Below are 27,071 nucleotides of genomic sequence, written 5' to 3'. Positions count from 1 at the left end.
AGCGGCGGCACTGCCCGGCACCTCCTGAATGGGCGCAGGCCTGGGGGGGCGGCGGCGGCGAGGAGGAGGAGGAGGCAGCGGCGGCGGGGCGAGGCGAGGCGGGAGCCGCCGCCCCCCATCCTCCCTCCCGCCCTCCGCCCGTCCCTGCGCAGGGAGCGCGGGGCCGGGGGGCCCGTCCGTGGGGCGGCGGCGGCGGCGGCGGCGGCGGCGGGGGAAGGGGCGGGGGCCGGCGGCGGGAGGCGGGGGCCGGGGGCGGGCGCGTCCACCTGCGCGCGCCGGGCCCCGGGCGCATGGAGCAGCGCTGAGCCGCAGCACCGGCAGCGCCCGGCGGGCGGGGGACCCCCGCTCCATCGCGGGCCCCGCGCCGAGGTGAGTCCCGCCGCGGCGGAGCTTCAGCCACACGCAGCCCCCCTCCCGCGCCGGCACACCGCGGGGGCAGCGGGGAGGAGGAGGGGATGCTGATGGCAGCGCCGGCCTGCGCGGAGGCCTGCGGGGAAGTTGCGGGGTGTGCGTGTGTGCGAGGGTGGTCTGAGGTGACGGGGGGGGGGCGGCAACTTGGCGCCGTGTCCCCCCCCCGGGCAGGTGCAGCGCGGGGCGGGGGCGCCGCCCCGCCGGGCCCCCCGGCGGCCGCGGGGGCCGCGCTTACTTCAGCCTCGGCCAGAACAAAAACATAATGAAGGAGGGGGGATGGGATTTTTATTTTTATTTAAGGGGAAAAAAAAAAAAAAGCCCCAGCCCTGGGAGTAGCTGTCACCGCGCGCATTAAACTAGAGAACTGGCTAATCAAATAAAACTGGCTCATTGTCTGAAACTCTATCCCAGCGCAAAATGCGGCTGTGAATGTAATTAACCATCTGTCTGGCGGGCGGCGGAGCGCCGGGTCCGTGCGGTCGGCACCCGGGCGCTGCCATGCCCGAGCCCCGGGATGTGCCCGGTGTGCGTGTGCGAGGAGGATGCCGGAGCCGGGGGGGGGGAACGCGATCCTTCCTCGGCCCCGAGGCGAGCGAGCGATGCGCGGTGCGATGGATGAACCCAAACAAGCCGCGGGGTTCCGGCGGTGAGCGCCGGGCCATCGGTGTGCCGTGGGTGCTGCCCCGGCGCGTTCCGCGGGGAAGCCGCGCACGGTGGGTGCGTGTGCGGGGGATCCGCGGCCGGCAGCCGGGGGTGGATGCGTGAGGCCGGAGGGAGCGGTGCGCCTGTGCGAGCCGAGGCCTCCTCAATGAGCCTCTTGCGGGAAAACAAAACGGCTCCGCGCTCCTTCCATCCTCCCGGAGCTTTTCCCCCCGTTTCCGCCCGGCGCTGCGCTCGTCCCCCCTGCCCCGAAACCTCTGTGCAGCCATCAACATCCTGGTACTCGGAGGTACCTGCTGGCATCGCTGGAGCGGCGTGGTACTGCGGTAACACCGAGCCCGCGGCGCACGCTGCTGCCAGCGGGGCTCCGTGTGCTCTACACACGCTCCTGCCTCTCGCTTTGCTGTTTGAAAAATTTTTTTTTTTTTAGGTGGTGTGCGTGTGGTTTAGTAAAGGAATAATACATAGGCTAAAAAAAAATAGCGGCAGCGCTCAAGCAGGTAGGATGCGATTTAAAGTCACTTCAGCTAATACCCCATGCAAGACTGCATTTGTTAAGGTATGTGAGCTGTGCAGAAGGCAGCAGTCTTTAGTGAATCACTTTTGAAAAACAAATACTTGACAAAAGAAGCAGACCTGCTAAATGGATAACAATTATGTAAGCCTATAGTAGGTTTTGATGTATGTCAAGTCTGTTAAATAAATCAACCTGTTCAGTGAATAAATCTGCTCTGCACCAATGCCTTATTATAAATTTTTTTAAGGAGAATAAACCTGTGTATTTAAGGCGTTTTTAGTGATGTGAATCCCGTGGCCAAGCCCCATAGCTGCCAGTGACACAAGACAAATCCGTGGGGAGGGTGGGGTGCAGGAGCGTGGGGAGGGATAAGGTGGATATTAAAAATACACAAAGATGTGCATAAGGATTCCTAGTGATAAAATTCTCACTGATCCATGTCTTGATGGAGTATTTGCTTTGCAGTGGCAATGGCCCATACAAAGCTACATTGATTTAGCTTGCTCTGTTCACGATGGCAGTTCTGGTGAATAATTATTTTCCCAAAAGCCCTAACCAAGGGAAGAAAGAGAGTCCCTGCTTGGCCTACACAGTAGTACAGTATCTTTGAAAGCGCGTATCCGGCTGCAAATAAAGAGAGCCAGTTCAAGTGTTACTACACTCAGCAGGAATAAAAGGGAGGCAGAAAAGGGGAGCACCCGGCCGCCTTCCCCGTGTGCCTCGTCCCCCTTTCCCTCTCTGCTCCTCTGCTCAGCTTTGGGGGCGGGGAGGAGGGATTTTTGTGGGTTTGTTTTTCCTTTTTTTTGTGCGTTTGCTGTTGCCTTTTGGAGGCGAGGCTCTGGCAGCCCACTTAAAGGTTGAGTTCTGAATGCTGAGGAGTCTCTTTCAGATTGAAAAAACGAGAGAAGAGGTTGTGGCCAGTGGGTTTTAACTTCCAAACTGGGACAGGGAGCACGCCTGCGTGTGGCAGTGCCTCGGTGGTGCCCTTCTCTTTTGAGATGCTGAGGCCTCGTGGATGGTTTTGTGGTGGGTCACGTGTGGATCTTTTTCCTGGCTCTGCAAAGAAACGTAGGAAAAGGCTCAAATGTGCTTACAGGACCAAGAAGGCCCCAGGCTTGGGGAGAAAGTGTTCCCAGACAAAGGGTCTGGCTCAGGTTGGATCCTGGGTGTGGGACCCAGCCATGGATGCGAGGTGCATTTTTTGGATATTAAGGCTTTTCCATTGTAGCAGCAAGCCAACCGTGCTGCTTTCCCCCAGCACAGCAGTGAACCATCCCCTTGAAGTTTATGCCCCGTTGCAAACAAAAAGCAGCATTAGGAAATAATCTTTTCCTTGGGCAGAATCCAGGGAGGAGAGCCATGGATGCTCCAGGTCCTTGTGTGGGGGCTCTTTGATGCTGCCACTGCTGAGTTTGTGTTCGGCCCTGAGAGAGGTTGGGTATACCGTGTTTACCAGAATAAAATTGCTATTCCTTCTCAGTAATGACAGCTTTTGGTCTGTGAGGGTATTTAAAAAAATATATATATATTTTGAGAATTGGGAGCAAAATAATTGTTATGTAATCCACCTGTTACGTTCAAAGTCCTGTTTTCCACCTGGGAGAGGATTGCACTTTTTTATTTTTCTGCTAGATCTTTGTGTACTTTTAGCCCCGCTTGAGTTGGCTTTATAATCATTACCTGTGTGTACAGTCAGGTGCTTGACGAGCCTGATTTTGTGGATGCTGCCAGCAGTGAGTAAATGAGGCATGTGGCATAAAACTGAGCAAACCATGTTTTGTTGGAACCTTGCTCTTCCCTCTTTTCTCTGAGCTGGTGTTTCACACCCCTGGTGTCACCTGTCACCTGTGCAGGGGTCTGAGCTGTTCCAGCACAAGGATCCACCTGATTTCTTACCTGTGTGTGCTGTGAGAAGGATCTCAGCCTTTTGGGGTTTGATTTTAGGGCTCCTGGGTGCTGTTGCAACCAAACATTAAATAACTGCCGTGTGTTGTGTAGAAATTACAGATGCTGAAGATGATGGACTGCCTTGAGCATCCAGGTGTGGGGGTTTGCCTGAAGGATTTAGGAACTGAGTGTAAAGCCTGTTGTGCTGAGGGTTGGTAGCACTGCTGACACGAGGAGAAATGGGGAGGGTTTGGGAAAGCTGAGCCAGAGGGAAGCTTGCAGGAGGAGCCCTCAGCCCTGCAGATGAGTGCTGAACCCTTCTCCTCAGCACATTGTCTTGGGGAATGGCTCTGCTGCTCTGGACTGCGGTGGTGGTGCTGGGTGGATTTTGTTTGCAGTTCAGGGGAGTAGCATGTAATCTGTGTAATGCTGCTTTTGTGTGCCTCTATTGCAAATTGATGTCTGGGGAATGACATGAAGCAAAGGCTCTAGACCAGCGGGTCTGTGATATTTTTGTAGCAATGTCTTTTTATTCAAAGCAGGTGTCATGGAGATCTTTCATCCCAGGATTTCTTTCATCCCTGGCGTTTGTTAGCTTGTGTTAAAACTTTAAATCTTGAGAATTTCTTCTGTACAGAAGGTGTTCCTCATGTTGCTCTGGCATGGGCTGAGCTATGATTATGCAGCCTCCAAAGAGTGACACGGATGAGGTGGATCTGTGTCTGCAGGGCTGCGTCAGCCCTGTGAATAATCCAGACACTGGCCCAGTGCCCTCCAGGCCCAGGCAGGGTCTGTGCCAGCCCAGCTGGAGGAGCTGCACTGGGATCTGGGGCTCTTGTCCCTGGGCAGAATCTTCTTCTAACCCTTAAGCATTCACCAGGTGATTTATATTTGCAGTCTTGTTTGCCTTTAAAAAAGCTTTTGACTACGAGATAACTGATTTGCTTAATTTATCCAAGCTCTTGTCTCGATGGTCTCCCATGATGGAGAATTCTGCTGGCTAATTGTTGCCTTTCACTGATCTTATACACATCTTTGTTTTGTGCTGCATCTTCAGAATCGGGGTGGATGTGTCACTAGAAGTTCCTGGTCCGTCTCCTTGTGTTCATTTACTGGTGTTGCTCCCTGCTGGGAAGGGGGACCCACAGTCTGCTGGCCCAACAGCACTGCTCCTGCTTGGACCCCAGCTAATTAATGTACCCCATCAGTTTAACACCTTTCTGAATTGTCCCTATCAGGACTGTGATCTGTCTCTGCCAGTAGCTTTGCTTTCCTTTCCTCAGGCATCAGAACAGGGTGCCTCCGTTAAGAGGGAGCTTGGGGTCTGATTGTGGTGTCCCTTGAGAGGTGTTGCAGTGCCAGTCTCTGTGCCACTGGGCTGGCAGAGCTCACATGCCGGGCCTTGACACCAGTTTGGGGTTTTTGCCAATTTATCAGCTTCCTCCTCTTGCTGCTGGGGGATTTGTGTGGTGCAGAAGGGGCTCCTGGTGGTGGGTTTGGTGTGAGGGTCCCTTCCTCTGTGTGGGGCTGTTCCACTCTGCTCCTCTGAGGACCCTGAAGACAGGAAAGTCAGGATTTCTGAAGTAACCCCAAACAGCCAAGGTGTTTTCTGCCTCTGCTCTCCCCTGGGGTGGGAGCTCCTCACACATTAAAACCCAACATTGTCACTGTCCTTTTCCTGAAACTGCTGAGAAGGTGGTGGTGCAATGAGACTCTGACATTTTTGAGGGTGTTTGGACACTCAGATGGAGGTTATCAGGAAAATGAGCTCCTGTGGATCCTGCAGGACCCTCTGGAGTGCCAGGACCTGGCTTGGGGTGCTCAGAACTCCTTGGTTGTTTCATTCCCAGCATGAGATCTGGGTCCTGGGGAGGGCTTGGGAACAAATTCCCTTCTCTTTCCCACTTCCATTCCAGGTGAGCTCTCTGCCATGCTCTGGAGCTGCTTTTGGAGCTGTGTCCTTATTAAAATAAATCAGATTCCTTTCCTTGCACTTGGGAGGATTTTAATTGTCAGTTGCAGCACAGGGGAGCCAAAGGTGGAAAACACAAGTTCTGTGGGTGAATTTTGTTTCCTGCACAATGTCCCAATGAATGAGATGAGTCTTTGATGGAGGAGAGAAGCTGAAGCCTTATGAAGGGCCTGTTTATTGGCATTAATTATTTTTTATTAGTTACAGCATCCGTAGTCCATTGGCAGTAGAAGAGCCCAAAGTAAGAATATTAATTCTTCAGAAGTTTTTCAAAGCTTGCATTTTTCATAAGAAGCTTGTGAAGCTTCAAATCTAAAGCTTCCAAAGCCTTTTTTTTTTTTTTTTATTCTTCAGAAGTGCCACTGAAGCTCTTTTTTTTTTTTAATTTCTTGTATTTTAGCTGAAACTATGAGTTTTACACATGGAAAAAAAATTAGTTTTTTCCCATCCACTGCCTTGGCCCCAATTTTCAGGTCCCTGCCTGGGTCAGCTAAGCCCTGTGCAAGCCTCAGCTGTGCTCTGCAGAGCAGGTGGGGACACTTTGCTCCTGTTCCCTGTCCTTTTCCCCCTCTGGTTGGGGTTTTGAAGCACAGATGGGTGTGAAAGGTGGATTTGTTTGTGACTGGACAATACTTGACCTTCACAGCTGCTGAATAACTTCAGAGAAATACTGAACTGCTTCATGAGAGTGAGGATGGCTGGGAATTAAACCAGTACAGAGGGAATCTGGTGTCTGTTTGGCCAGCAAGCAGCATTTTTTAATTTTATTTTTTTCTAGTAGCCTTGCAAGGTCATGTTTTAATACTCTGAATGTGAATTTAAGGGTCATGCTGGTATTTCAGTGGTAATACAGATGGATGCTGGATCTTATTTCATGTTGCTCCAGGGAACGGAGCAATTAGTAATCTTGGCTCTCTCTGAACCTCGAGGGGGAAAATGAAAATTGCCTTTTTCAGGGTGGTCACTGTTCTCATTTGCATGAGAAAACTGGTGGGGAGTGGGGTGATTTTAGGTGCAAAAAATTGGGATGTTGGTTTTTCTGTTTAATGTTACTGCCAACATTACATGGACAGGTTAACTTCAGTGACAGCTGTGGCAAGATGGGTGGAATTTTTGGGAAGAGCAGAAGGGAAAGTGCTGCTGACCACAATTTTTCAGCTCACATTAAAGCAAACCAGCAAACCCCAATCTCCCTGCCACCAGTGGCTCTGTAGGGAGCAGCACACAATCATTTCCCATGGTTTGTTTGTGGCTGCCTCTGAGGAAGTCTCCTATATCAAAATCACCTGTCCATGCAGTGAGAGAGAGACAGAGATTCCTTCTGGAGCCCATGGAGCATCCAGTGCCAGCTCTGCAGGAATTCAGCTGCTCTGGCACCAGCTGAATTGTGCCATGGGTACAGAGGAGTTCAGAACAAATAATTGTCCTGACCCTGGAACCTTCACTTACTTAACTGTCTTATTTGTCTGGTTAGTTTGGTGGAGAGGGTTTGTAGTGCAGGGAGAGGAGTTTTGTGCATTGTGGCTGTTTTTTGGTTAATTTGGCTGTTCCTTTGGTTCCTTGCCTGCTGCATGCTGGGTTTGAGCACTTACCAGCTGCAGCTTTTTGGGAGGTGGATGGATGGGAGGCTGGGCAGGCCACTGGGTTCCCAAGCAGCTTCTGCTTTGAAAGAGTGAATTTTTGAAAGGCTTGATCACTCAGCATCACAATTTATGGCTGTTTGCGGCAGCACAAAGTTGTGTTTCAGGATTTCCATTCAGGTTATAGTTTCTGTGCAGTGTTGAGCTGAGAGCCACGTGCTCCTTACAGTTCTCTCTTCTCCTGCAAAGGGTGTTTGAGCTGCTGCTTAATCATCAGCAGGGTCTGGTGCTGATCCCAGCCTTTGGGAGCATTTCTGGCTCTGCAGGAAGGATGGGCGCTGGTTGTGCTGCAGAGCTGGAGCTCCTCAGCGCCTGATGTGTTGGCTGTTCTGTGAATTACTGATCCTGATGCTGGTGTGTGGAGTTACAGCTTCCAATTCATGTGTTCAGCAAACCCTGGTGTCTCAGGTTCTCTCTGGGCTTTTTTCCCATAAACTACATCCTCCCTTCCTCCCTTGTTCATGGTGTTCACCTCTCCATGCACAATCTGTGTATTATTATCACTAGGATGAGTTCAAGATTTCCTAAAGGTTGGTTCAGGGGGAGCTTGGAAGCATCTTGGATTAACTTGGGAATAAAAACAAAACAACCTCAATGCCAGCCAAGAGCAGGAGTGGAGGAAGGTGCCTCCTAGGAAGGGATTTCAGTGAAAGTGGTGGGGAAAAGAGGAACATGCTGCCTAAATTGCGTTTTGAAGCTTTTTGGCCTGGTGTGGTATGGGAAACTCTTAATCTTCATTGTAATCACTGAGTTTGTGGAACCCAAATATTGTATCAGAAATGCTTAATGACTGTCCTGTGCCTTAAAGCTCATGTGAAGGGGTTATGTTCCCCATTGCAACGTGCAGGAAACCTAAAATACCTGAAATCTGCAGCTGACAATAACATTGATGAGTTCTCACCCTGCATACCTGAGCTGGTGTTAAAACAAAAGTCACTTTGAGGGTATTACAATATTTACATAATTTCTATGTAATATATTGCATCTATATAATACATCATTACATTGAAGGTTATTATCCTGTCTTATATTCTGTTGTTCAGGCCTGGGCGTTTGCTGAAGGGGCTGTGTTAAATCACTCCTACATTTGTGAGGCTCAGGTTGAAATCTTGATGTGTACCTCAGAGTTTAGTCAGAATTTTTGTTATTTTGTTAATGCCTTCATCCCCCTGCCTGCGTTTTTGGGTACAGCCATACCCTGTGGTGGTGCCTGCTAAACTTGTTATCTGTGGCTGGTTCAATAATTTCTCTTTGGGGCAATATAAAGCTGCTTAAAGATAAATGACAAGAGGGGAGCAGAGGGGTTGGAATGAGCATTTCCAGGTCCTGCTCAGAGCCCCCAAATGCTTCACACCCTGCTCTGTCCGTCCTTGAACAACTTCTGTGCATTGCACGGCAAATGGAAGTCAGAATAGTTTGTTTGATGTTATTTATTCAAATCTGGAAAAGATGGCTGTGCAAAGACCAAAGAAAAATGGTTTTAGTCTGACAAATGCCAAGGGTTTTTGTTTTGTTTTTAAAGCCCAAACAAACCCTTTGGGATCCTTGGCTGGGTATATAATAGCATGAAATACACCATTCCTTTCATTCTGCTCCCTAAAAATCTAATTTTTTATGCATTTAAAGTGGGAGTTGAGGCAAAAACAGAGTTTAGCTCTGTTGACCTATATTTATGAAAAGAGAAGGCTTGCTAAGCATTGCAAGAAAAGAATATATAGTGCTGTTGGTATACTCTGACAAAATGTACACGCATACTAAAACCACTTTTGGGATTCTTCATCTCCTTACTGAATGTTTAAGCCCTTTCCAGCCAGACTCAATCCAGTTTTGCAGTTCATGGCTTGTGTATTCAGGCTGCCATTAATAGCCATGAGGCATCAGTGGAGGAGGGCAGCAAAACAGGGAGTGTGGGGTAAGCAGGGGAGGGTGGTGGTGTGAAACCCTCCCTGATCCCTGGGTTTAAAGGTGAACTTCTTCCCCCTGTTTCCTTTTTGTTGTTTTGTTTTTTAATTCAGCCCACTCTCTCCAAAGTGCAGTTTAATGGTTATCATGCTGCTTGTTGCATAACTGTGGCACAGATGTTATTTTTTTGTAATGTTGCCTGACATATTTAAAAGGGAAAGAGAGGAAGGGAATTTATACCCTTTGGAGATGAATATGTGGAGCCTATTAGTCTTAAAAAAGTGTGAAGAGCTAGTTAGAGCTGGAGCTGGCACATCTCTGAAAGGCTGATCTGTGGAGTGCAGCTCTTCAGATAAAGAATGAAGGTGTTTTATCTTCTGGGGTTTGTTGTGTGTGTGTTGCCAGACAGCCTAAAACCCAAACTTGGTGGGCTATGTAATGTTTAGGCACACGATTAAATGTTTTATGGAACCGAGACCAAATCCAAATGCATATTTAATAAAATGCTCTCCAGAATTAAGTTGTATGGGGATAATCACTGGAGGTGCTCAGAGTTAAAGGATGTGGAGATGAAATGCCTCTCTCAGCATGGGCAGCACTGAATGTGTGTTTATTTCACTGCAGCTGCAAACAGCACCTTTAAAGTTCCTTTCTTATGAAGCTTTGACTGAGAAAATACAGTTAGGAGTACAGTTTTAGCAGAAGGAAAAAAAATTGCATTCAGGCCTACCATTTCTGGGTGGAATAGGCATGAGAACATGAAATCATCTCTTTTTGGCATTTCTAACAACATAAGAAGTTCTAAAATAGTAGAAATGCAAATAAGTAGAGTGAAACTGGTAGATGCTGTATTTATATTTATTTATGTATAATAACAGAATGCCTGGTGTTTCAGATCAGCACAGTGTGCCTGGATTCTCAGAGTATTTGTTTTATAAACAGGGATAAAGCTGCACAACCCACCTCTCCTGCACTATGGAGGAGCAAAGCAGCTCACAGGGAAATTAATGACCTGCTAGAAATGCAGTTGGGAAGGGAACCCCAGAATCTTGGCTTCCCAGCCCTTGTTTGAGCCTGTCGGGATAACTGGGATAAATTGATAAGGGGGAAAGAGGAGAGAAGAGGGGGATGTTACACCCACTGTCATGGGGCATCTTTTTGAAATTGTGGAATAAACATAATTCCAATGATTCTTCTAAAAGAACTTGAAAAAAACCCAGTTACAAAAACAAACAGAATGAAACCTGAGAGTGTTTTTGACTTGTTTCTTGCCTGGGGCAAGACATTTAGGTTAGTTTTTATTTTGCTTTTGTTCTGCCCTTTTTGCCCCTCCCCCTTGCTGGATTACCTACTACAGGAAATAACAAATCGTGCAAAATAAATCCTAAATTACAGTTGGAGGAGGCAGGAGGGTGAAATTGCAGAGGCTCAGGTGTAAATTGGAGGGCAGTGCTTGTGCCTGGGATTTTCTTCCCCAAGGATCAGATGAGGTGTGAGCTCATCCCTCAGCTCTGGGGTCCTGGGTCAGGGAGGAGATGTCTCACCCTGCTCCTTGCTCCATCAGAGGCCAGGACACAGGGACAGGGCTGGGAATTTTCTCCCTTTCCAGCCCATGCAGTGTTTGGTGTGTGTGGTGCTCTGGAAACATCCTCTTCTGGCTAAGGGAAGGATGGAAAATAAAATACAGGGCTGAAATAGAAGGTTGGTGCTGATGCAAGCTGTGTTTACTTTTGAAAATTCAGTTTATTAAACTCAAGGCTGCAGAACTCCAGGGATCAGTGATGCTGTCTGAACATCACCTTCCGCACCGCACAAGCAATTTTTCAAAATTACTTTTTTAATTAAAAGTTGTATCGGTTTAACGCGAGTTAAAGGAAAGTTCACAGGCTTAGCATCGTCTCAAACATGCTGCAGATTTGGGAAAGAGCCTTTCCCTGCCTTCTGAAAGTTTATCCAAAACAGTGAATATGCATGGGAAGAGAGGGAAGTCTCCTCCTGGGCAGGGTGAAGGTATTATTGATTACCAGTCCAGCTCCGCTCCCATTACCTTCAGAAGGAGCTGCAGAGCAGCAGAGTTGGAATATGAACATAAGGAAAACAAGGAGGACTCGAGGTGCAGCAGAGGAAAGTCAATACAGAGCTTATTTAAATGTCAGCTGCCTGGAAGAGCTGTGAGCAGAGATCAGGGCTGGGAGGGAGGGAGGAGCCGGGCCAGGCTGGGCTGCTGCTGCTGGGGGCAAAGCCTGCACAAGGATATGGTGAGGAGGGAGAGGAAATGCTGACTGAAAATTGCATCTGACAATTAGCTGTGAGCAGCTAATTGGAGAAGTTGTGTGGCTCTTGGGCAGGGAAAGCCTGTGACTGTGCTTGGTGGGCGATCTGATCCATGTTAACAGTGTTATTCATCAGCGCTGCTGACAGGGATAAGTGACACCCATTACAAATCTGTTTACTACCTCTAGATAATGTATTTAGTTCCTGAACGTATGTGCAGGGTAGGGAGTGTCTGTGAGCACAGGCTTTCTGGAATTTTATAGAGCTATAGAATATCCTGGGTTGGAGGGGACCCACAGGGACATCGAGCCCAACTCTGAGCCCTTTGAATCATTTAAAATCACATTGACTTTATTTTCCCAATAGGTCAGAGTTGTAATTCTGTGGCATTTATCAATGTAAGGGGTTTTGTATTTGGGTGAGAGCTTGAGCAAAAAAATTACTGATTTGTAGAAGAATTGCCTGATTCTGAATTTCATGGCCATTTTTTATTTTGGAAAGTTAGCCACTAATTACGTGCTGTAATAAGAAGTAGTTTTATTACTGTTGTGCCAGAAATAAAATTAGGTTGAGCACTCTCACGTAGGAAACATTATTGGAGTGAACCTCCAAGATGTTGCCCTTGGGGGGTAATGGTTGGACTTGATGATCCTGGACGTCTTCTCCACCCCAAATGATTCTGCACAGCACTCTGCATTTTGGGCAGGACTGGAGGTGAGAAAGATGGGGTGCTGTAGCTCATTGCAACCCAGCCAAGTTTCCCTTTATTTTGTCAGCCTCCTGCTCCATTCTGAATGGAGTTTGGTGTTTTGTGTGCAGGGGGGTGAGTGCCTTGTGCATGTGAGAGCCAGAGCACTCACAGGCTTTGACATCCAGCCCCTTCCTGGCAGTGTTGGTTCCTTGGCAAAGCCAAACTTTGTCTCAACCCTGGTCAGAACCTGTGTGGGGTACCAGGTGCTTGCTGAGGCCAGGGAGACCATGAGCATGGGAGCAAAGGACAAAACAAACTGGTTTGGATGTGTTTCTTTGCCATCTACATTAACACACAGCAACTTTGTGCTCTTACAGCCATCCCTTATGGTCTCACTGTCTCTAAAGGTGCATTTACTGAAAACACCCCAGCCCTGCACGTGATCCTGTCCTGCAGGGAGATGGGAGAGCAAACAGCGTGTGCTGGGCTCTGTTTGCACTCTGTGATGCTCCTCTGAGCAGAAGGGCTCCCACAGAAGACACTTTATTGCCCACAAGGGCAGGTGGCCACGCTGGGCAGGCAGGATTGTACAATTAGGTGGGATGTGCAGCAATGGGCTGAAGTTGCTGTCCCCCTCTCTGGCATTGGCTTTTATTTTCCAGGAGGTGTGATGACAGCAGAACAGTGGACAAGGGAAGTAGGTTTGCCTTTAAAATACACAGGAGGTCCAATTGAGCCAGCATTGACTTTTCTCTTGGCCCTGTGGCAGTGCCATCACTTTTCTGTCCCGTTCACCCCACTTGTTCAATGGGATTATTAATATGGATGTGTTTGCTTCCCTGAAAATCAGTTAAAGTTGGAAAAGTCTTGAAGAAGTCTCTCAGTACTGCTTTAAACATTTAAAAACCTTAAAAATTTAAATTAAAAAATGTAAAAACTTCTTGATTTCTTTACTAAAAAGAAGTTTAGCTCCTCCTCTGCTGGAATTTCCTCCTTGCATTTTTCCTGTTGCTTGTGTGTGGTATCCCATGGCTCTTCCAGTCTGCATCCTGCTATATAAAATGTTACATTTTATCCTGTATTGGAGAGTCAGATTTTCAGTATGTATCTTATTACACAGAATGGGAATAGGAGGCAACCTTCAAAATATGGGCTGTATAACTCCTTCCCCTTCAGATGACATAGAGCAGTTCTCATGCTTAATTGAAAGGTTCAGGATTCTATTTTCAAGACTTCTATTCCAGTGAAAGGTGGAGAGCTCTTTTTGCAGATTACTTGTGGCCAGGACTGATTTCTTGTCCAAAAATTAAACTCCTTTAGCAGTTTTTTCAAAAGGCAGCAGGGGAGCCAGTGTCAAGAGGGGGTCGAGTTGAGAGGAACACTTTCTGTGGCATTTAAATGAGATATTTCTTGGAGGGGATCCTTGCAAGGGGGGTTATCTGTAGGTGGTGTTAAAATCCTTGGATGTTCCTGGAAGTTGGATTGAAGATGAAGGGAGGGAGCAAGGATGTGAATGCTGGGAGGAGTGAAGAGTTTGCTTTGGCAGGGCAAGGGAACACGGCACCTTCTCCCTTACAACTCTCACCTGCAGCCCATGCTTCTTTCCCCTCATGGAATTTTTGGTTCTCCTTTGGTTGTCTTTCCCTTCAGTCTCAAAGCTGCATCCCCTGAAGGTTGTCTTGGTGCCTGAGTTCACCCAGGGAATGAGATGAAACAAGACAAACTTGGTTCTAATCGCTCTCGTCTAATTCTGCTGCATAATGGAGATGAGCAGTACTTACATAACAATATCCTGGGATGTTAATAGATTTAATAACACAGAAAGGTGGGAAGAGGTTCTGAATTACCTACAAAATGGCACCTAACTAATGAAGTTTACGGGAAGCTCATCTCTTTGAAGGAGAGTCAGATGGTAGGAGCGAGACTTCTGCATATGCTCAGAAGAGGAGACAAAATGAAGCTGCCCGTCCTAATCAGAATAAAACTCCCATTAAAAATAAGTTCTGAGGTGCTGTTGGATTATGCCACTAATATAGGGCTTCTGATTCAAGTCTTGCAAAAATGTAAACAACACAGAGTCCTTTAGATTAAATCTTTTTTTTTTCCAAGTGTTGATATGTTCCAATCTTGGGGATTAGAACTCTGTATGTGCCCGGCGAAAACAATCGGTTCATTAATGCTGTTTTGTTAGACCTTGCCCCCCTCTTGCCATGGTGATAAGGGACCTTAATTAGGTCCCAGAACAAATGCTGGGGAGCCTGACAAAAAGGAGAAACATGGGGAGGGGGTGGAGAAATGCTGAGATGTTGTTAGCAGATACATGCAGAGAGCTGCATCCTGCAGAGGAGAGAGCGTGCTTTATGGAAAACTCTTTATGGAAAACTCTGGATTTCCTTCCCAGGAATTCCCACAGCCTGTGCTGCTGGGCTGGGAACATCCATGGACAGTGTGTGGGACTGGCCCTGGCAGCTCCCTGCACATCAGGTCCAGGAGAGGGGACTGTGGGTTAAAAATGTGCATTCCTGAATCTCTGCTGGATGCTGCTGGTGCTCCCCATGGGAAAGGGTCAGATCATTGGATTGATTCATGTGTTGATTTGTGAACAAGAAAATGTCTGTGTGAGGAGGCTTGGAAAGGGAGAAGGAGGAGAATTCAGAGGATTTTTGTGAATGCCTTCAGCAGAGAGGGTGGAGGCAAAAGGGAGGGAATCGTGGTGCTAAACAATGGAAAGGAAGGCTGGCAAATAATCTGGGGAAAGGAAGAGAGCTTTCTCTGAGGAGCAGATCTCCACGTGGTTTCAAAAAAGCAAGCATGCAGAAACACGGGCGTTAAAAATTAAGAAATGCTGGGTTATTCTGTTTGTTTTCTATTATTGGGTGCTCGGGTTACACCTTCAAAACTTCCTGTGCCATCGTTGGGGGTAGAACATTAACTTCAGGTTAAAATCCCAGCTTCTCATTAACTGCATTTCCAGCCTGAAATTGGAGGACTGTGGCTATCAGCTCTCATACCTTTGTCTCCAGTCTTAAATTACCTGCTGCCTGATTAGTTGTACTTCATAATTATTCCTTACTTAAATTACCTTTCCATAAAACAAGACTGTCTCTTTGAGTCTGTGGTAGGAAGTGTGTTTTTCTGGCCGTGAGACAGTTGTTCTCTGAGCAACTAATTTATTAATTTATTTTTATTTTCATGTCAGGTTTTCTGTATCACAGTGACATGTCTTGGTACATAGGTGAAGATGTTTCAAGTGAAATTTATTGCATTACAAGATGATGCATAAAAGCCAACCCTGTTGTCAAGGTCTATCAAGCAGTTTAAAGCTTGGAATTGGATCTCTGTCTAGCCTAATATTTTAGAAACTTTTAAGTAAGAACAAGGTGTAATTCCTCTATTTTAAAAAATAGGCCTCTGCAAAGCATGCATCAAACCTGCCAGCATTTTAGTAAATATATCAAAAAGCAAATTCAGGTGCCTGTAGACCTACATCTCATTTAAACACATTATAGTAGGTGCTAAAGTAATGCTGTGAGAGGCAGGTGTTATCTCTGAGTAAACACAGAACTGTCCATCAGCCCTGATGATGTGGGAGTGCCTCTGTGTGATCTCTCTGTGCTCCCTGAGCCTGGAATGAGCTGTGTGGCACCAAAAGCTGCTGGGTTTGGTGTTTGTGCCAGTTCCTGCTGAGCTGCTTGGGCTGGGACAGGGTTGGGTGATCAGGAGTAGAAAAGCTCCAGGTGTCATCATAAAAAAACTCCAGGTATCATAGTAAAAAAGCTCTAGGTTATCAAGGTGTGCTGCCCCAGTGTTGCAATGGGCTCATTTCAACAAAGGTAGCTTTGTTTTGCCTGAAATGGGTTCAGAAAAGATGAACTATTTGAAGTTTGCTAAGTGCGAGATGTCTTGCAGTTTCTTACTCATCCACTATTTCTGTGTGTTTCCAGTACCTCTCTTTAGGATATTTATTCAAGGTTAACAAAACCTTTTTTACAGTTCTTGCTGTTCTTTCAAAACCCTGGCATTCATTATTTTTTAATTTATCTAGAGAGCAGGGTGGCCTTAAACATCCAGGAGTATCCAGAATTAGTTTCTGTTTTGCAAGAACAGAAAGAGGCTTCTCTTTGGAACTGAATGGGAACTGAGGTGGTCCAGTTTAAGTTTTCCAATTTTCCTTTGCAGTCTGAGAGTGACTGTTAAGGCTTAATCAAGTTGTAAGGGTTATAAAGGCGATTTCATGGAGCCTCAATGGAAAAGAATTTCAGATAAATACATACAAGATGACTGTAGGTTTAGTAACATTAATAAAATAAGAGATAAAAGTAAAGTAGGGGGAGGAGATTTGAATTTTCAGATGGCTGAGATGGAGGAGTGAGGAGGGTGAGCAGCCTCTGCCACTTAATTGGACCTCAGAATAAACTGGAACCCAGGTGTCCCTGCTCTGTAAACCTGTGGTCTGCAAAATTATTGTCAGATAAACATTACTGCAGGAAAGAAACCCATAAACTCAGGTTTTTATGGGTTATAACACTGATAGTTGTAAATAACGCCATTAAAACCCACCCTTTTCAGACAGGTGCTTCAGGAAAAGTGAACATGAGCTCCTGCCCCTCTGTAGGAGTCTGTGCTCCAGAATTCAGGGAAGGTCTCAGTGGGTCTGGAGCTGCTCTGGAAGTGGCTGCTGTGTGGTGTGAGCAGGGTGAAACCAGAGCAGCACGTTTGGAAATTGCCTTCAGTGTCTTTAAAGCTTCAGGGGTTGCTTCCATGTTGTACCTGGCTGAACATCTTGGAGTTCTGGGGGGAAAAAAAGCAGGCGGAGGATAACAAACTGCATCACTTAATGTTAAGCTGAAGTCGCTTATGGACTTTAGTTTGGAAGTAATAAAATGAATGTTTCCATCTCCATTGATAGTCCCCCCCTTGGCAGATTCTCTGTGTGTGCTGGTGATGGAATTCTCTGACTTGGGGTGGAGCTGCTCCTGTCAGAGCAGGAAATGCACACTCAAGGTGCTAAATAATGTGATTAGATGGTCTAGAGGATTTAGTCCTAAATCATGATTTATTTTTAAGCTGTTGTTCCCAGTGCTGTACATGTTAACTAAGAAGGTCTGTTTGGCTTTCACTAAGTCAAAACATTGTTGGAGGGTTTTTAAAGTCACAATTTAAAGCTCAGATTATGAGTTATAACTCAGACCTTTGCTAATTCCCACCAGTGGCTGTCTGGTGTGTGTGCAGAGGAATGCAGAGACCAAATTGGGAGTGCCGAAATGGCAAATTCCCTGTCCCAGGGCAGCAGCAGCACTGCAAGGTGTGGGACTGCAGGAAGACACCTCTGAGTTAAGCTGATAAAACCTCTCTTTAATCCTTATTCTGCTTTCCACCTACTTCAATTAATTACAGAGATGAGTTGTTAGTGGTGAGTTTTATGAAACCATGTGTAAACAGTGTGTATAATGAAAACAATAAAGACCTCATTTGTAGATCAGACATCAGGGAGATAGGATTATTTGCTGGCTCAAAGCAGGTGTCAGTTACATGGATATTTCCCTTTGTGTGCAAGTTTCATGGCTGGCAAGTGTTTTGCAGGGAATAGTGCACTTTGGAGAGGTGTCTGGGTTTTACAGGCTGGGTTTGTACAAGTGCTGGTGCATCCCTATCCGTGCTGGAGCTGTGCAATAATGCTGCAGCCACACCAGCAGAGAGAGATGTGTGTGGGAGAGGTCCTTGGTGGCCTGGCTTCTGCTTTTACAGTTTCTCCTGAGCTAATTGTTGAAGCCTTGCATTAAAAAATGAAACCTAATTAAGGATTATGTGAGTTGAGCAGTGTATTTGCAGCGAGTCTGTTGGAAGTCTTGATTCCACAACTCAGTGTGTTCTCCTGAGAGAGTTTCATGATGTGTCTGAAGCATGTCCAGGAGCAGCACTGTAAGAGAAGGAGTCAGGGTTGTATGGAAATGCTGCACAGCTGGTTTATCACAGCTCAGCCATCCCAGCCAGGGTCAGCAGTCACCTGCCAGGTGTGTGTGTGCTTGGCCTGGGGAGAGCCCAGCCCTGGCACTGGGTGGCTGCTGTCGGGACACAGCAAATACTTGTCTTGGGGCAGGAGGAATACCTGACCCAAGGAGGAACACCTGCCCCAAGGAGGAATACCTGCTGCTCCTGGCTTCTTTCCAGCCCTCCTGGGCAGAAAAGTAGTCCAGCAAAAAAATTTGGGATGATGGCTGTGCCTCAGGGAAGGCTGGAGCTGCAGGGAGCATCACACCAGCATCTCCAAAGGATGCAGCTGTGGTGTGGGACACACTTTGGCCGTGGTGTCCCTTGGGTGCTGTGGGACAGTGTCACCCTCTGGCAGGTCAGGGGGTGCCCAGGCAGCAGAGCTGCTGTCAGCAGTGGGGATGGGATGGTGTTTGATTAAACACTTTTCTGACCTAGAGATGGGACAACTGAGAGGAGTTTTAAAAACTTTTATTCCATTTTCAGTCTCATGAGAAGGGTGAGACAATACAGATGTTATAGTTCACACCATCACAATCAAAAGCAAACTATTTCCTTTTTACAATACACTGTAAGTGTTTCTTGGCCTATCAGCTTTAGCCACACCATGCTGTAAATGCCTTAAAACCAAAAATCTAAAATTACCCCTCACGGGTCCTACTACAATGCATCTTTCATAGTTCTGTTTCTCTGAAGTATCCAGTCTTATTTACAAGGCCATCCTTTGAAACTTGCTTCTATCTCCATTTCTCTCTTAACAATATCTGTCCTATCTCATCTCAAAGTTTCTATACACGGTGTGAGCCTTCTGTCAGGCTTGGAGAATTCCCTACAAATCCACTTCCCACGGGATGGCAGAGCTTGGGGAGCAGAATGGTGATGGTACAGTGGTGACAATGGGATGGCAGGGCCCCAGGAGCAGCAGTGGTGATGATGGTGGGATGGTGATGATGGGCTGGCAGAGGCCCAGGAGCAGAATGGTGATGGTGGGATGGTTATGATGGGATGGCAGAGCCCAGGGAGCAGCAGTGGTGGTTATGATGGGATGGCAGAGCTTGGGGAGCAGCAGTGGTGGTTATGATGGGATGGCAGAGCTTGGGGAGCAGCAGTGGTGGTTATGAGGGGGTGGCAGAGCTTGGGGAGCAGCAGTGGTGGTTATGAGGGGATGGCAGAGCCCAGGGAGCAGCAGTGGTGGTTATGATGGGATGGCAGAGCTTGGGGAGCAGCAGTGGTGGTTATGATGGGATGGCAGAGCTTGGGGAGCAGCAGTGGTGGTTATGATGGGATGGCAGAGCTTGGGGAGCAGCAGTGGTGGTTATGATGGGGTGGCAGAGCCCAGGGAGCAGCAGTGGTGGTTATGAGGGGATGGCAGAGCCCAGGGAGCAGCAGTGGTGGTTATGAGGGGATGGCAGAGCCCAGGGAGCAGCAGTGGTGGTTATGAGGGGGTGGCAGAGCCCTGAAGCAGCAGTGGTGGTTATGATGGGATGGCAGAGCCCTGAAGCAGCAGTGGTGGTTATGAGGGGGTGGCAGAGCCCAGGGAGCAGCAGTGGTGGTTATGAGGGGGTGGCAGAGCCCAGGGAGCAGCAGTGGTGGTTATGAGGGGGTGGCAGAGCCCAGGGAGCAGCAGTGGTGGTTATGAGGGGGTGGCAGAGCCCAGGGAGCAGCAGTGGTGGTTATGAGGGGGTGGCAGAGCCCTGGCTCCAGCGGCAGTGCTGGTACCAGAGGAGCCCGAAGCCTGCACGGGGCTGGGTGATCCTGCTGGCCTGAAACGGTGCTGGCAGGAGAGCTGGGGCAGTGCCTGACTGTTTGATTTGTCTCCCTGGCTTCCCCTGCCTCGGCTGCTCTGTGTTCCTGGCAGGGAGGGCTCCTCTCGAGCTGCAGATGGTCACAGGGAGCAGGGTGGTGACACAGGGGCTGGCAGTGACCGGGCTGGCAGCCACCAGGCAGGAGGAGCCAAGCCACTCACACAGAGCCCTTGCAGGACTCATTTACTGCTTGCAGGACCCTTTTACACAATACAGCAGCCTGTAATGCTGGTGTGTATATATTTAAAATATAAAATTCATTACAGTTGTTTGTGACGGTGTTCACAGGGGTTCTTGGATGAGGGAAGAGACAAGGACCTGACTCCATGTTTCAGTAGGCTTGATTTATTATTTTATGATATATATTACATTAAAACTATACTAAAAGAATAGAAGAAAAGGTTTCATCAGGAGGTTAGCTAAGAATAAAATAGAAAAGAATGATAACAAAGGTTTGTGGCTCGGCTCTCTGTCCGAGCCAGGTGACTGTGATTGGCCATTAATTAGAAACATCCAACATGGGCCAATCACAGATCCACCCGTTGCATTCCACAGCAGCAGATAACCATTGTTTACATTTTGTTCCTGAGGCCTCTCAGCTTCTCAGGAGGAAAAATCCTAAGGAAAGGATTTTCCATAAAAATGTCTGTGACAGTTGTTCATCTCACCTGGAATTTCTCGTTGGTTTAAATAAGTGATGAGTCAAACTCATAAGTACAAAAATGTCCAAGAAATTAAATTAGCAAGCCAAAAGTGATGCCATGGAAAGGGGCAGGAGGTAATTAAAAGATAAGGCTTTGTAAAAAGCTTGATTCAAAGATTTGTAAGCAGATGTTCAGAGCATAATTTTTTCTTTGTGTTCACTGGGAAGTTTCTGTTTTATTCTTGCTTCTCAGTTGATGACAGAATAACAATACAGCTCCAGTGTCTGTTGTGAACAAACTTCTGTGTGCTTTTTTTCCATGAAAATCCTTTTTGCAGTATGTGGAAGTTTACCACAGACACATCATGGCTGTGTGATTGTGCACAAGTGCTAAACGCTCTTGGTATCCATCAAATTTAGTTCTGCTGCAAAAGCAGCACTCATGTTAATGAACATCACCAGTAAGCAACAGAGCCAGTGTTTTTAACCCTTTTTTTTTACAGAAGGTTAAACTGAGAGTAGGGAGTTATGGTGCAGTTGTGTAAAGGTGTAAAGGTGCTGTAGGCTGCCAGTTCCCAAGGATATCAGTGATGACAATCAGGCTGCAGAGCAAAAAAACTTCTGTTCTCCCATTGAATCATTCAGTGCAGGGTTCCCTGTATGGCACAGGAGCTGGTGGATGTTCATCCATGCATTGTGTTGATTTTATTAATTTTATTTACTGTACTTTCTGTGTTCTGGGAAGACCTGAAGCAGTGGCAGCTACAAGAGCACTGCAAGCTGCTCTGCCCCATCCAAGGCCGGGTCTGATGGAGCTCTGAGCTACCTGGGGTGGTGGAAGGTTTCCCTGCCTGTTTATATGGAAAGAGATGAGCTTTAATGTCCCTTCCAGCCCAGGCCATGGTGATTCTCTGTTTGTCTGGTCCATGTGAAATCCCATGTGTACTTACAACTCCATGTTTTCTGCAGTTGCACACCAGCTCCTGATCTCCAGTGGGGGTGCAGGCAGCGATCACCAGGCTCTGCAGGAGTGTCTCAGAGTAAATGAGCTTGTTAATCAAGGCTGGGGCTTCCTCTGCTTGCTGAAAGCTAATTAGGACTTGCCCAAAAATATGCATTTTAAATGGCCTAATTGAACTGTTCAGCAGTTTAGTTTAGCTGTAATGGAGGCCTGAAGTTTTGGTTGTTTTTGTCAGAGTAGGAGAAGACATTTATGGTTGGTGGTGGTCAGTGTGCAACAGTGCAGCTCCACCTTCCAGTGGAATAAACCCCATGTTCCAGTGGAATAAAAAAGAACCAGAATCCCACTTTTACTGGCTTGGATGCAACAGAGAGCAACCTTATCCCCAAACTCACTGGCTAAATTCTACTAGAGCCTTTTCCTGCTTCCTAAACTGCCCATTACTATTTTAAGTGCATGTATTCAGTATTCTTGATGCCTGTCCTAAAGCTGCATAGCATTTCTGTAAAACACAAAATACCTTGTGACACTTGCCATTTCTTACTGCATGTACGACCTCTGGAATATCTCCAAAGCTCTGGAAAAGAATGAGATTTTCAGTAATGGCTACAGGCATTAAGGGCATAAATACTGTTGAGTATCAGTGGGATTTATGCTCCTAAGTTGCTGTAAATGCTTTTGAAAGTCACATCCAAAATGCATCATTAAGAACAAGATATGCTGCTAGTGGTTTTTAAAGCAGTTCTGTGATATAGATGAACAATAAAATGAAAGGTGCTTTATAATGTTATTCTTGTGGAAGAATTGTTAAATACATAATTATTACAAACAGCTGAATTTTGGAGAGCTTTCCTGTCAGGATTGCAGTTTGGTGTGTTGAAGTTCATCCAGCTCCAGAGAGAAACCAAGGGACTGAGATTTCAGGGCAAAACTCCTATAGTCTGTTGTTAATCAAGAAGAAATTTCTACATATTCCTACTGAGACAAGAAAATACCCCCAGTTCCCAAGAAATGTTCTAGCACACTGATTGTTAAATGTAAATGAGACCCTGTCATTAAAATCCATAGATTCACAGTGCTAAATGACAAATTGCAGTTACCACATCGCTTAATACACCATTCTTTTATTTTCATATCTTGCAGGTTTGTTCCTGCTCAGCGGTGTCTGGGAGCTTTTCTGGGCTTTGGGCTGGTGGCTGTTGTGTCTGGGAGGTTTTCTGGGGTTCCAGGTGGTGGCTGTTGTATCTCCAGTGGAAGGAACTTTGGTTTCCACTGACCCTTGAATTTCCTGCAGGCAGGAAATGTGCTGCTGCTCCAGATTCCTCTTGCTTCTCTTCCCACAAATCCCAAACTGTCTTTTTCCCCACGTGCTCTAAACATGGACCATTTTCCCCCTCCTTCCTGCCTGGTTTCAGCCCCGTGTGTCATTATTTAGGTTTGTAATTCTGAGTTCTCTTCCTGAAGAGGTGGCGATTCCCCTGGGAGCGTCTCCGGCGCTCTGCCTGTGCCCAGCTGCTCTCCCATCACATCCCGGTGTATTTATGGGGCTGGGCACTCCTATTAGCAGTTGTAGTTACATATTTAAACATACTTCACATAACTAATTATGTTTCATGGCCTGTAGCCAAATTGACTAATTCTGCCTCCTTGAAGCTCCAGAAAAATACACATATTTAGATTGTGGCTCAAACTTCCCTTTAGCGACTCGGTGACGTCTCCCTGAGGTTGGGCTGTTTTAAGTGGGCAAATCAAGGTGTTTCAATGTGAGGAAATTTTGAATCAATTGTCCCATCTGTCTTGTCTCCTATTTTTTTTTTTTTGGAGCCTGTCTTTGGTGGCAGCTGCTCCCTGTTCCAGCCGAGGGGGCTTGTTCTGTGTGGATGTGCTGCTCGGGCTCCTTCACATCATCAAATGCAAAATATTGGTCTTAAGTAAACTCCTGAGGTGTCTACTTTTTAAAAAAACATCAGACAGAGCAAGAGGCTGGGCCAGCTGCTTGAATTATTGTCCCAGAGAGGAAATACAGAACCAACTGTGCTGGAAATGGAAGTGGTTGGAGTTGAATTTGGAGTTGCTGTTTTTTATTTGTAGAGCTGGCAATTATCAAAAACAAGGAAAGTCTGGGAATCGTTTTTTCCTTGGTGTTGCTTTGCAGGTTGTGTGTTCCCTCTGAAATGCTCATTCCTGACCTGCTGCAGGCTGGGGCTGGGCATTTCTGCCTGGAGTCTGGCTGTAATTCCATTTTGGAGCCCCAGCATCCCACCTGACAGCTCTCACATCCTGCTGCCATCCTGCTAATTGCTTGGCATTCCCAGGATTTTACTGCAAGGTGTTCGTGTGCAGAGATCTCCCTCTCACAGGTGGAAGGGGGGGATTTTTTATTTATTTGGTTTTGCTAGCCTAAGTTGGGTTTGGAATGGGAAGCCATTAAAGGATAAAAGCAACACACATGCCTGTAGAGGTCAATTTAACTGGTACAGCAGCGCAAAAACACACAAAGGACCCATGTAACAAAACCTAATCGGCTTTAGCTTGAGGGTTACCAGAACCCACATCTCTAAGATTGCTGCTATCAGTTACATTTTTACAGTTCAGCACTATTTTTTATTGCAATGGAAGCACGATATTTGTACCTATTAGCCTTTGAGTTTCCTCTTTAGCTGCCTCCCCATAAAGGGAGATGCAGCATTATTATTAAACTGTTCTCCGGGCTAAACACTGTGAATGTCATTCATGTCTGTGTTTATTAATAAAGCAGCAAGAGGGAGAAGCTTCAGCTTGTCTGCTTTGCTTGACTTGCATCAAGGATAACTTTGCAAGAGAGAGCGAGCTTTCAATAAGTATTCAAAATTGCATAAAAATTGCATAATGAAAAGGTTCTGGAAATAATTATAAAAATCAGACTGAAATCACTTTGGAGAATTGTTGAGGGTTTATTTATTTTTTTTTGGTCAGGATTTTTTTTTTGTTTTTTTTTTTTTTTTATTTTACATTCAAATTGGCAATGAAGTGTAATGAAGACAGTCAGAAATAACCCCTGCCTCCCACGCAGGGTATATATAGAGATTGTATTTACTCTGCTGTGCAAGCATCTACTGCAAGATGGCACATTAAAATGTGAACAAAACAGCACATCCCCGCTCCTGGATGCCGCAGTGCTGCTGGGATCTGATAAACACTTGGAGTGGGGAGCTGTGCTCAGCGTGTGCAGCAGCTGTGCCACAGCCCTGCCACCCCAGCGCCAGCTCTGCCCCCTCCAAACTGGGCGGCTCCTCCTCATCCTCCTCATCCTCTTCCTCATCTTCTTCCCAAACCTTATCCAAATCTGGAGTGTGCAAACCCAGGGCACACAGGTAATATTTCTGTGTCTGCTCTGGGGTGTCCTGATCTTGACTTTGCCCCTCATTCATGGAGAAAGTTTCCCACACTTCAAGATAGACTGGAACCCACAAAAGTGTGAAATAGATTATAGAGAGTAGTGTAGGTGTATCACTGGGTGAGAAATTGAGGTTTTGGGAGTTTCAGTGTGCTGTGGATGGAAGCAAGATGGAGGGCACAGGGTGTCGTCCTGGGTTTCTTCTTCATGCTTCTTCTTCCTCCTTCTCCATGGGTTTGGGATTTTGTAATTGGGCAGCAAAGTCCACGTTGCAGCTCTGTGGGATCAGTTATTGGGTTAAAAGGGAAAATAATCCAGGTGTCATTTCTTAATTGGATAGTTTAGTCTTAAAAGACCTTGTAACAGAGATTGTTGGCCATTTTGTGCCTTGCTGCCAAACTCGTGGTTGTGAGACTGTTTTATTGATAATAAATAATAAACACCTGAGTCTGAACATGAGCTACCTCCTCAAGTGCCCCAATCCAGACCCAGAGAAGCCCACACTGGAGCGCTCAAACTCCCCACATTTCTGCAGTTCTCCCTGCCAGGTGTGTGAGCACACCCAGGGCGTGGGGTGGTGATGATTTTCTGGTCGAGGTGGTGTCTGAAATCAACACAGCTCTTCTTCACTCTTCTATAGCACTGTGATTTATTTTCTTTCAGATCTAAGCTTTTCTTTTTCTCCCCCACCACAAAATTGTTTCCAGTCCTTGTCGACGTGTGTGTGACCTTCAGTGCGGTAATCTCTTAATTAATTTTTGTACTGAATATGTAGCATATTGAGACGTGAGCTTTAGGCACTCATCTCGGAGGCTGTGCTAATTCTAAAAATCAAATGCATCAGATTTGGCAAGAAAAGCCCAATTGCAAGTAACCAACCTCTTTCTGCCTTCCCTCCTGCTCTTTCACCTCAAAAAATGTCATATTGCCTATATTTGCATGTGATAATTTAGCATAAAAAGCATTTTGAGCACCCTGGAATGAACGTTTTGACATTCAACTGGATGTTTGCTTTTACATTTGCCATACTTGGGTGCACCTCTGTGAGAAATGCATTGCAGAATTTTTGTATCTGAGGTTAGACAAATTGTTTTAAATGCTGGTAATTGATTCCCAGCTAATGCTTTCAGCATGGCTTGCTCGGGCTGAGAAGTGCAGGCAGAGGCTGAATTTGAAATTGGGGTTTATTGTGTTCCTGTCTTCCTTCCATTATGTTCTGAGTGCTGGGGGAGAGCTGCTGGAAGGATTTTTGTTTGGTTTGGGTTTGGTTTTGGGTGCTGTGGTGAGGCTGGTTTTGTGGTAGGTGGTTTTTTGGGTTTGGTTTTTTTTTATTTTTTTGAGACAATGAAAGAAATCAACTTTCTAATCAGCAAAAATGGGTGTGTGGCTTTTAGGCTGCAATGCTGTAGGCTCCCATTTCGTGTATTCTTGCTCTAATTAAAAGGAGTGTTCCTTACAAGTGTAGGTATGGTAGAGGGGGAGAAAAAAATGTGTGGCTAGTTGTTGGCAGCAGCTCCTGTTTGCAAAGGGATGTCATCACCTTCAAAATTTGTTGTTTGTAAGAAGGCTTTTTTACCTCCCAGTGCTGCAAGTAGCATTTAAAATAAGCTATCCTGAGAAAAGATCATCAGAGTTCTTCTATTTTTCCCCGGCTATTTTTTTGAAGATACTGATACAAGTGCATTCAAAGAGTTTTTCCATATTATATATAGATTTTTCATGTAGCTGTAGTAGGGAACAAAGGTTTCATGTTGGAAAAAGATAGTGTTTGTAAGTTCTTTGGGGGGGGGGAACTCTGACAGCAAGATTTGAAATTAATTTCCAAGTCCTGTAAATTTTAATGGATTTAAAAATCTGATTGGCCTTTTATTTTATTATTATTGGCCTTTTATTTTTATTATTATCCAGATACTGTCATGCAGTATAAACAATAAAATTAAACCATTATATTCCTTATGTGTTTTTCATCAATAATTGAAATGATTTGTTGATGTGGAAATTCTTGAAGGGATTAGTTCCCCATAGCTGGGTTGTGCACTGTGGTGCCATGATGTGTTATTTACTGATTCTGATTGGGTGGGTAGTTCTCTTTCTGTTCTCTCTAGGATATTTTTGTCTGCCTTTATTAGTACAATACTGAAACCAGTGCAGTGGCCAGTTTTCCCTTGGAGAAAACCGCTGTGGACAAAAAGGAAGGTCCTCACACCTAGAAACTTCCTTTGTGGCTGTAAAATAAGTGACTTGGTAGTGACAGAGAGGATGGAGAGCTCTGTGCTGCTCAGGGTGAGCTGAGCAGAAATCCAAGGGATGGCCCAGCGTTGCATCTGCACCAAATGGAGAT

At 46.3% G+C, this 27,071-nt stretch overlaps 1 protein-coding gene across 1 annotated transcript in view; it reads left to right on the top strand.

Annotated features, from left to right (window-relative positions):
* The first annotated feature begins 322 nt into the window (after positions 1-322).
* The window catches only part of NEXMIF (neurite extension and migration factor), a 173,936-nt gene continuing 147,187 nt past the window's right edge, over positions 323-27,071 (top strand). The window contains exon 1 of the mRNA XM_054289939.1: positions 323-369. The gene's annotated coding sequence lies outside the window, so the exon portion shown is untranslated. The remainder of the gene's footprint in view (positions 370-27,071) is intronic.

The sequence above is a fragment of the Melozone crissalis genome, unplaced genomic scaffold (assembly GCF_028551555.1).
Source record: "Melozone crissalis strain CALT ecotype California unplaced genomic scaffold, PUWL_Pcris_2 ptg000068l_1, whole genome shotgun sequence".
In the NCBI taxonomy this organism is placed as follows: Eukaryota; Metazoa; Chordata; class Aves; order Passeriformes; family Passerellidae; genus Melozone; species Melozone crissalis.
Note: the sequence above shows the minus strand (reverse complement) of the source record. Positions and strands in the feature narration are given on the sequence as shown.